The following is a 10554-nucleotide window of genomic DNA, read 5'->3' as shown; positions in this document are numbered from 1 at the left end:
ATGGTGAGCAAAGATTACGATAAATATGCGGTTAAATTCAAAACACAATGACTGTGTAACACAAAGCTAATAATGTTTTATTTGGGGGAATGGAATATAACAATGTGGAACATATTTAGCTTTGTTATGCTGAGTAAGAATGTGAAAATATTAAGGGTAACAAGCAATAAAATAAAGAAAATTGCTTAACTAGTAGAGAGGGAAATGGAACTCAATACACATGGAAATCTGAACCTCATCTTATCAGTGGCTATCAAAGCAGATCCTGCAGCAGCTGTACCTATGGGCAGAGTTTCATAGAGAAGGCAAAACTTACTATAAACCAAACAGGCCATAAAGTACAAGATATTGGGGCATTGGCAGGTAACACTACTTTTTGTTCTCATTGTTTGTTTTTCTCCCAGATATGTTTTTCAGTGAGGATCAAATCCATATAAATCTATTTAAGAGAAGCATAGGAAGAAAGAGAGAGAGAGAGAAAGGAAGGAAGGAAGGAAGGAAGGAAGGAAGGAAGGAAGGAAGGAAGGAAGGAAAGGAAAAAGGAAAAGAAATGCAAAGATGTACAAATAACACAATACAATGGTGGGATAAGCCCAAATATATCAGTAATCACAATCACTATAAATGGACTAAATGTTCTGGTTAAAAGACAAAGTTTTCAAACTAAATTCAAAATTAAATTACAGCTCTAAGCTAGTTATTTTTAATCTTTAAGACTACATTTGCTTGTGTGTTTTTTTAAATAGCAGTTTTATTCACATACCACACAATTTAAAGTGTACAGTTCAATGGTTTTTAGTATATTCACAGAGTGTGCAGCCTCCAATTTTAGAACACCCTCATCACTCCAATAAGATACCCCAAGCACACTAGCAATCACTCTCCATTTCCCTCAAGATTTTTCAGTCCTAGGTAATCAAATCACTACTTTCTAATTTTTGTCTCTATAGGTTTGTCTATTCTGGATATTTCACTGTAATGGAGTCACACAGTATGTGGCATTTTGTGACTGGCTTATCTCACTTAGCATGATCTCTCCCAGGTTTGCCTGTGTGGTAGCATTTCTCAGTACTCCATTCCTTTTTACTGCCAAAAAAAAAAATCCCATTGAATGGATATACATTTTATCTATCCATTCATCAGCCAAAGGACATTTAGGTTGTTTCTGCTTTTGGCTATTAGAAATAATGTTGCTATGAGCATTCATGGCAGTTTTTGTGTGGACACATTCTATTTTTCATATGTTTTGTGTGGATATATGTTTTCTAGGACTAGAATTGTTAGATCACATGAGGAAGTGACAGATTTTTCCAATTCCCATTAGCAATATGTGAGGGCTTCAATGTCTCCACATTCTCTCCAGGACTTGTTATTACCAGACTGATTAATCTAACCATTAAAATGATAATGCAGGGATCCCTGGGTGGCGCAGCGGTTTGGCGCCTGCCTTTGGCCCAGGGCGCGATCCTGGAGACCCGGGATCGAATCCCACATCAGGCTCCCGGTGCATGGAGCCTGCTTCTCCCTCTGCCTGTGTCTCTGCCTCTCTCTCTCTCTCTCTCTGTGACTATCATAAATAAATAAATTAAAAAAAAATAAAATAAAATGATAATGCATCGTGGCCCCAATTGGGGTTTTATTACAGGAATGTAAGGTTGGCTTAACATTCAAAATTCAAAGTAATTTTTCATATTATCAAATGAAAAAAGAAAAGCCATTTGATTATCTGAATGGAAGCAGTAAGAGCATTTGTCAAATCCAATATCCATTCTTTATAAAGAAAAAAACTCTCAGGAATATAATAGAATAGAACAATATAATTGAATAGAACTTCCTCAACATGATAAAGGGTAAGTATTTAAAAAAAAACCCACAATCAACATCATACTTAATGATCATAAAACTGAATTTTTTCCCTCTAAGATGAGGTTCAAGTCAAAGATGTCCACTGTCACCATTTCAATTCAACATTTTACTGGAGGTTCTAGCTGGTGCATTCAGGCAAGAAAAAGAAATAAAAGATATCCTCCTTAGAAAGTATCCTCCTTAGAAAGAAAGAAGTAAAAGTGTCTCTGGTTTGCAGATGACTTTGTGATCTCTGCAACAAATCCTCTGGAATCTACAAAAACACTACTATAACTACATGAAATAAGAAAAGTGGCAGGATATAAGATCAATATACAATAATCAATTATGTCTAGATTCTAGCCACAATAGGCAATTGAAACAAAAAATATAATTTACAATCATATCAAAAAAAATGAAATCCTTAGAGCTATATCTGAGAAAAGAGGTGAAAAACCTGTACACTGAAACATATTGCTGAGAGATGTTAAAGAAGATCTAAATAAATGGAGAGATGTACTGTGTTTATGGATTGGAAGGCTCAATATTGTTGAGATGTCAGTTCATTCCAGATTGATCTATGATTCAATTCAATCCCAGTCACAATCCTGGCAAGCTGTTTTTGCAAAGATTGACAAGCTGATTTGTGCATTCAGTTGGACATACAAACAAACTAGGATAGCTAAAGCAATTTTGGAAAAGAACAAAGTTGGAGGACTTACACTATCTCATTTCAAGGCTTGTCTATAGCTATGGTGATTAAAACAGTGCGATATTAGCATGAGAACAAGCGAATAGATCAATGGAACAAATAGTCTTTAACTAGACCCACATATATATAGTTTATTGCTTTTGAACAAAGGTACAAAGTCACTTCAGTGGAGAAGGGAGAGTTGCTGAGAGTTTAGCTGAGCTACTCCACAGTATTGCTGCCTCAGCATCGATTTTGTTTGACCTGTGGGGACCTTAAACTGATACTCCCTCATCACCCCCACCAACTGCAAGTGGGCACCCTAGATAACAGCTGACAGCATCACATGCAAATGTCAGCTCCTGATATGACTCTTGTAACTGCCCTTATGATCTTTGATTTCTGTTGCCACCTAGGGTCCTTCCCTTGTGTGCCCCTGGATGAGCTAAGAACCCCCCCACCCCATGGAGCTTACCAAAATCCCACTATCTTGCTCTGAATTGACCATTCCATCTTAGCCCGGGAACTCCAAAGCACTCTACCCACTTACGCTAAGAAAGACAAATGCCCCAGGTTTTGCCTTTCTCTCTCTGATTGCACTCTGCTTTGACCTCCCAGTATGGCCTCTTGAGGTATACCCTGTACTTCGTCCAGGACTGTGACTAATAATTTGTGTCTATTTCAGTTTGTGCTGTGGTTTGCTGTTGAATCTTGACTCACCGTCTGGCACTCTGTGTTCCACTTAAACGTTAAGTTAACAAGTCATAACGATATTCTTGTCCACCTGTGATGCTGGAACTTGAATGTCCATATTTTAAAAATTAATTTTGATCCATACCTCACACCATATATATAAAAATTCTCTCAAAATGGATAGCAGACCTAAATGGAAAATACATAGAATTATGCAGTTTCTCAAAGAATACAAGAGAAGATGCGTGTGACCTTGGGCCAGTCAAGAAATGACTGGAAACTGGACTTCAAAAGATTAAGAACTTTTGCCTTTTAAAAGGCATTGTGAAGAGAATGAAAAGACAATTCACAAACAGGAAGAAAATGTTTGCTAATCACATACCTGAGAAAGGTCTTCTATCTAGAACACATAAAGAATTCTTAAAACTCAACAAACAAAAATTAGAAATGGGCAAACAACTTGAACAGATACCTCTCCAAGGGAAATATACAATACAGATGTCAAATAGCACATAAAAAGATTCCCAATGTCATTAGCCAAATATGGAAATGTCTTAGTTAACCAAGGAAATGCTATTATATACCTATTAGAATGTGTAAAATGTGAAAGATAGACCATACCAAGTGTTGGCGAGAATATGTTAGAACTCTCATACACTGCTGGTGGGGATGTAAAATGGGCCACCCACTGTGGAAAACAAATTGACAGTTTCTTAAAACATTAAATATATACCAGCTATACGACCCAGCCATTCTGCTTCTATTTACCAGGAGAAATCAAAGTACATTTCATTCAAAAATTTATAATAAATATTCATGACAGCTTTGTGTTTATAGTAGCCCAATAGTAACAATGTCCACTGAAAATTGAAAGGATAAAAAAATTCTTGTATATTCATACACTGGAATATTACTCAGCAATAAAAAGAAATAAATTATTGATACACATGGCAAATTAGATGAACTTCAAAGTAATTATGCTGAGTGAAAGAAGTCAGATAGCAAAAAGTATATGTTGTATAATTCCATTTTATAGAATTCGAGAAAATGCAGACAAATGTACAGGGACATAAAGCAGATCATTAGTTACCTGAAGGGAATGTGGGGGAGCGGTAGGGAGGGATGATCAAATGGCATGAGGAAACTTTTGGGAAATGATAGATATGCTCACTCTCATGAAAGCAGTGATGTTTCCACAGATGCATACGTATTTCAAAAGTCATCATATTGTACGTGTTGTATATGTTAAGTTAATTTATGATGATTACATTTCTATTAAGCTTCTAAATTAATCAGAAGATATTATCCACTACCTCTAAATACAAAATTAAATTATATAGCATGAATGAACATTTAGGAAAATAAAACTTAAAAATTGGCAACAGAAGAAATATGAGGCAAAGTGGTGCCCTCTGAAGGTCACAGGGAACCCCTGATCAGAATCGTCTTAGTATCACAAATGAAACCCAAACCAAAGTTTCAGATTCTCCACTGTTGAAAACACCAGGCTCAGACAGCTTTACAGGCAAGTTTCAGATAATTCCAGTTTTGCACAAAATAGTCCAGAGGTCAGAAAAGTGAAGGTAATCCCCAACTCATTTTTATGAGACAAGTAAAACCTTAATACCCATGCCACGCCAGACAATGATACGATGAAAAAGAAAACTAACTCACTCATAAACATAGGGATGAAACTCCAGATAAAATGCTAGCAAATGGAATCTTCTAATGAACAGAAATGACAACACGTTGCGTTCAGTGTATCCCAGGAATGCAAAGTTGGTTTGACTTCGGAAGATAGATTAATTTAGCACAATCCACAAGTCAAAGGAGACAGCCACATGACAAGCTCAATGGATGCAGAAACAGAGTGCAGTAACTTTCCACATCCATTCATGAAAAATCTCTTGGGATGCCAGAAAGAGAAGAAATGTTTCTTTAGCCTAGTAAGCAGTATCCACAGAAACCCTATCACAGGCATTATAAGCAGGAAGAATGATTGAAAACGTTTGCTTTAAAATTGGCCATAAGACAAAGATGCTTGCTAACATCACTTTTCATTAATACTACATTGGAGGTCCCAGCCAGCACCGCAAGACAGAAAAGAAGATAAGGTAAAAATGTTTAAAAATGAAAGGATATATTGGGCAGCCTGGGTGGCTCAGTGGTTTAGCGCTGCCTTCAGCCCAGGGTGTGATCCTCGAGACCCGGGATCAAGTCCCATGTTGGGCTCCCTGCATGGAGCCTGCTTCTCCCTCTGTCTCTCTGTCTCTCTGTGTGTGTGTGTGTGTGTGTGTGTGTGTGTCTCATGAATAAATAAATAAAATCTTTTAAAAAAAGAAAGGATAGGGGATCCCTGGGTGGCGCAGCGGTTTGGCGCCTGCCTTTGGCCCAGGGCGCGATCCTGGAGACCCGGAATCGAATCCCACGTTGGGCTCCCGGTGCATGGAGCCTGCTTCTCCCTCTGCCTGTGTCTCTGCCTTTCTCTCTCTCTCTCTGTGACTATCATTAAAAAAAAAAAAAAGAAAGGATATAAATACTGAAAGGAAAGACAAAATACGAAGTGCTTGCAAATGATGTGATTGTTTCATGGATGACCCAAAAGAATTCACAGATAGGGCACAGCTGACGCTTGAACAGTGCAGGGGCTCTGACGGCCAGCCTCCCTTTGCAGTCAAAAAAGTTCTGTGTAGAACTTTTGACTCCCCCCAGAACTGAACTACTAATACCCTACTGTTGACTGGAAGCCTTATTGAGAACATAGTCGATTAACACATGGTTTGTATGGGATATGCATTAAATACTGTATTTTTACAAAAAAGGGAGCTAGAGAAAAGAAAATATTTTAAAAATCGTAAGGAAGAGAAAACACATTTGTAGTTCTGGACTGTATATATTGGAGGGAAAAATCCACATAGAACCCACGCAGTTCAAACTCGTGTTGTTTAAGGGTCAGCTGATTTAGGATTAACAGGAGAATTTAGCAAGGTTGCTGGATACTAAATCAACATAGAAAAACCCATCATGTTCCTCTGTCCCAGAACCCTTAGAAAATGCGAATAAGGAGGGCAGTGTGTATAGTCGTTGCCACCGGGTCAGGTACCCAGCTCACGTCTTGGCCTCGAGAGCCGCAGGAAGGCAGCCTGACCCTCACCCTAATATCCACGAGGTGGATCACGATCAGGCCGCAGGAGACAAGGCACCACTGGGGCCAGAGGCTGGAGAGAGACATTTTCCATCTGGAAGCACTTTACCGGCGGCCTGGGAATGAGCAAAACTGAGAGCCGCGAAGAAGAGATAGGAAACACCCGTGTGGACAGTGGCTGGAGGTGGGAGAGTGCCAGGGGCGGGTGTGGGCTGCGGCCTGCACGGTGGCCTCTCACCTCCTCCCACGCTCCTTCCTGTGCTCCTCCCTGGGCTCAGCAGGGCCATCCACTCGGATCCCAGCCCCACCCAGTCCTGGGGGCTCCTGGGCGAGCTGGGGGCCTTCCTGCCTGTCTGCTGGAGGAAACCTCTGCGAGGTGTTTTACTGCGGGGACCCAGGGCAGCTGCGATCTAGGGCTGAGTGCTGACCGGGGACTTGGGGAGGAAGAGGGAAGGGGCCTGGATGTTTGAACAGCTGGGGTGGATCAGGGGCTGCCATCCCCTGCTCCCCTCCCCACCCCCTCCTTCCCGGCTCAGGTGCCTCTTCCTACCTGGGGTCCTGGCTGTCCGTTCCTGGAGCTTTATGACTGCAGGGCATTTTCTGCCCTCCGGAAGACTGGGGGCCTGAGGGTAAGGGGCTCATGAGTGTATGGGCAGAGGGTGCTCTGGGTTTTCACAGAGAGCTGGGTTGGAGGCCCAGCCAAAGCCAAACACACAAGTACATGTAGATCCATCAGAAGTCCCGGCTAACTTGCAGAACATAACGTACAAAGGATACCTTCTCAGCAAGGGATACAGGGCATTTCAGTCTCCCATCTCCCAGTTCCCCATGGAGACAGGCCTGGGAGAGTGGCAATTGGACCTGGAACTTTGGAGATCTCCAGAGAGGGCTCTCGCAGCCCCAAGCTCCAATCACATCTCCCCCAAAACCCAGCCTGAATTCCTTATATGGTTGCAAAAAATGGTCTTTCAGAATTCCTGGCTCCTGAATGTAGCATCTACCAAAACCTAGCACATTTATTGGTCTTGCTTATCCTTCACGGATGCATTATAAGGACTGAGCATCTCCAGGGATGGTCACCCTGCAACCACCTGCCGAGGACTGTGGCCCTGAGTTCTCTCCCACGTTACAAGGCCTGGGAGGGGCTGACCTCGTGAGGTTCCACGTGGCCCACACAAAACCATGTTCTCAGAGCGTCCCCTGCAGTGACCAGAATCGCTTTCAGTGGGAGCCCTCAAATGACATGCGACTCCCCAGGAAATCTCAGAGGTGGTCCAACAGAATCGCCCAAACGTAAGGGGCAGAGAGCGTTTGGCACAGGTGGCCTAGAGAAACAGAATCGCTTAGAAAGACCGTGAAGGAACAACTTGCCCCTGCTGGCCACCGTTTGGTGGGAGTCTCTAAAGGGACACGTGGTTAGCGCAGCTCTCAACCACACAGCCCCCAGCCATGTAATCTTGCCAGGCCTCAGTCCTCCCCTCAGTAAAGGGGGGACAGTGGCTCTGATTCACAGAGTCATGAATATCAGACGAGACACAAGGGCGCTCACATTCCGGGTTTGCTGCCCACCTGCTGCCATGGTGGGTGAGGCTGGAAACCCTCGTGCTAGGCCTGGCCATCCCAGATTGCCTGGGTTTCCTGCCTCCAGGCGGATGGCATCCTTGCCACTGCTTTGCCAGGGCTTTCCAGCCCCATAAAGCAGGCAGTTCCTGGAGTGTGGGGATGAGGTGGCAGTAGGGCTGGGGCCGGGTGGGCCAGATGGATTTGCTGGCTTCACCTGCAGGCTCCTGCCTGGGTCGGCGTGGCAGGGAGGCTCCAAAGGAAGGGATCTCACAGGAGAAGCTAGGGGCATGAGGGTCACAGCCTGTGTTCAGGTCAAGGTTCTGAGTCCCCAGGAGAAACATAAAAGCTGGGGCACCTGGGTGGCTCAGTCGGTAAAGCATCTGCCTTGGGCTCAGGTCATGATCTCGGGGTCCTGGGATCAAGCCCCGAATCAGGCTCCCTGCTCAGTGGGGGAGTCTGTTTCTCTCTCTCCCTCTGTACCCTCACCTCCACTCATGCTCTCTCTTTCTCTAGTGGTCTCTCAAATAAATAAATCTTAAAAAAAAAAAGAAACATAAAAGCTGGACTCTCAGTTCTGTTTCTCCCTGGCTGCTTCCCTCTGCCCTTACTCTGGCTCAGTACTTCTCTCCTCCTGCCTCCACTTATGCAGACGGACATGGTGGCAATACCCTCATGGCCACTCAGGGCAGGCCCTCCCTGGGCATGCGGCAGTGCTCCAGTGGGGGCTTCCTGTCCCCTATGAACTTAGGGAACCCAGGTCTGATCAGACCATACCTGATGCCCCCTTCCTTCCAGCCCCCCTGGTGAAGGCAACACGACAACATGTCACTTGGATCAAGGACCCCTAGGGCCCAAAGCCTGACGGAGACAGTGACTCCTGTTTGGAGCTCTGGGTAAGGAGTTGCCAGGGCAGGGGCTCCTGGAGAAACCAGGGCCTTTCAGGGCTGGGAGTCCCCCAGAAGCCCTGTATTTCTTTTCCTTCCGTGCCGAGCCAAGACCACCCTCCTGGCCAGTGCCCTGGTGCTAGACCTTGCCTTGGGACCACTGAGCTGTGCCTGTGTGGTCTGGAGTACAGTCATTCATGCCTCAGCGGTGGAGAAGTTGGGCCTCGGTTTGGCCACTGCCTAGCCGTGCAGCCTGGGACAAGTTAGCCTCTCTGTGCCTCAACTGTCTCATCTGTCAAATGGCCATGACAATGCTCAGTTTATGAGAATAGAGCTGAAGTATGCCGTGTGTCTGACACAGAACAGCATAAGGAAGTGGGCCCTGTGGTCACTGGCTCAGCTCTCGTGCTGGGTAACCCGGTTCCCAGAGTGCCAGCCTTTCTTCTGTCCTGAAAGGGCACCTCCTATGCCCAGCCTCCCCCTTGGCCCCCTCCAGGACCAGGGCAGAAGTGTGGGCTGTCTTGACAGCACTGGGTCCTGGGAAACACGCTGCTTAAATTCTAACCCTGGCTGTACGCTTATTAGCTGGGGGTCTTGGGAAATTGTCTTGTCTTTCCACACCTCACTTTTCTATCTGCAAAATGGTGCCCACCCCAGATGGTGGTTGGGGTGGAATGACAGTGTGTGTCAAGTCTCAGCCCATGAAGCACGTGCACCACTTGCTACACGTTTGGCTTTTACTCCATCCCCAGAGTCTCCTGCTCCCTTGCCAGATGCCTCTGTGGCCTGGATGGAGCTGGTCTAGGCCGGGGAAGGCCAGGGAAGGGGGCATCAGGTATGGTCCGATCAGACCTGGGTTCCCCAAGTTCATAGCGCCCTCCCCTCCAGCCTCCCAGGAGACTGAACACCTCTCAGGCTCTTTTCCACACGAGACAGAGATCAGGTCAGGAGGTGCTGGGTGAAAGGAAATTGCAGGCAGGGAGATGCTCTGTCGGTTTTTAACCTTTCCAACTAGTTGGTTTCTATGCTCTACTGGCTGGTAAATATATTTATTATCATCCCGAGTTATCAGTTTGGCTCAGGTATATTGCTTGCCCACTATACATGCTCTGGTATTAAGTGTGTATGTTGGTGGCTGGGGGTGGGGGGGCAAAGTGATTCAGATGGTACGTCCCCCACCCCCTCAAGGAGCTCAGGAGGAGAAGAGAGACACACAGCCCCCTCACTCAATGCATCGTCAGACATCGTAATGTATGTGAGGGGAGGAGAGTGAGTAAACTTTTGTGGGGAAAAAACAAATGGTTAACTCTTGCTGAGCTTGGTAGAGGCAGGGGCAATCTTAGAAGACCTCCTGAGGGAGGCATCCTTGGAGTTGAATATTGGAGATTAGGTGGGATTTCTTCTGGGTGAAGAGGACTGGAGTATTCTAGGGGAAGGGGCAGGGGCAAACACATCAAGCCTTGAAGTGTGGGCTGTGTTTGGGGGCATACAGGGCTTGCTGGAGGAAGCATTTACTGTGAAACCAGAGAAGGCACCACACTCTTGATCCCCAGAGTGAAGGGATGGTAGGGCACAGGTGGAACCAGATTTGCTCCAACCAGGGCCTCTGGGCCCAGCTCCTCAGTTGATAAAATGGGGGTAAATCCTATCTTCCTCCCAGGACTGCTAAGAGGAATAAAAAGAAGTAGGCATGGAGGGCTCCTGGCTCACTGTGAGGACTCCTGAAAGCTGGT

The sequence above is a fragment of the Nyctereutes procyonoides genome, unplaced genomic scaffold (assembly GCF_905146905.1).
Source record: "Nyctereutes procyonoides isolate TBG_1078 unplaced genomic scaffold, NYPRO_anot_genome, whole genome shotgun sequence".
NCBI classification, from domain to species: Eukaryota; Metazoa; Chordata; class Mammalia; order Carnivora; family Canidae; genus Nyctereutes; species Nyctereutes procyonoides.
This window is presented reverse-complemented; position numbering follows the sequence as displayed.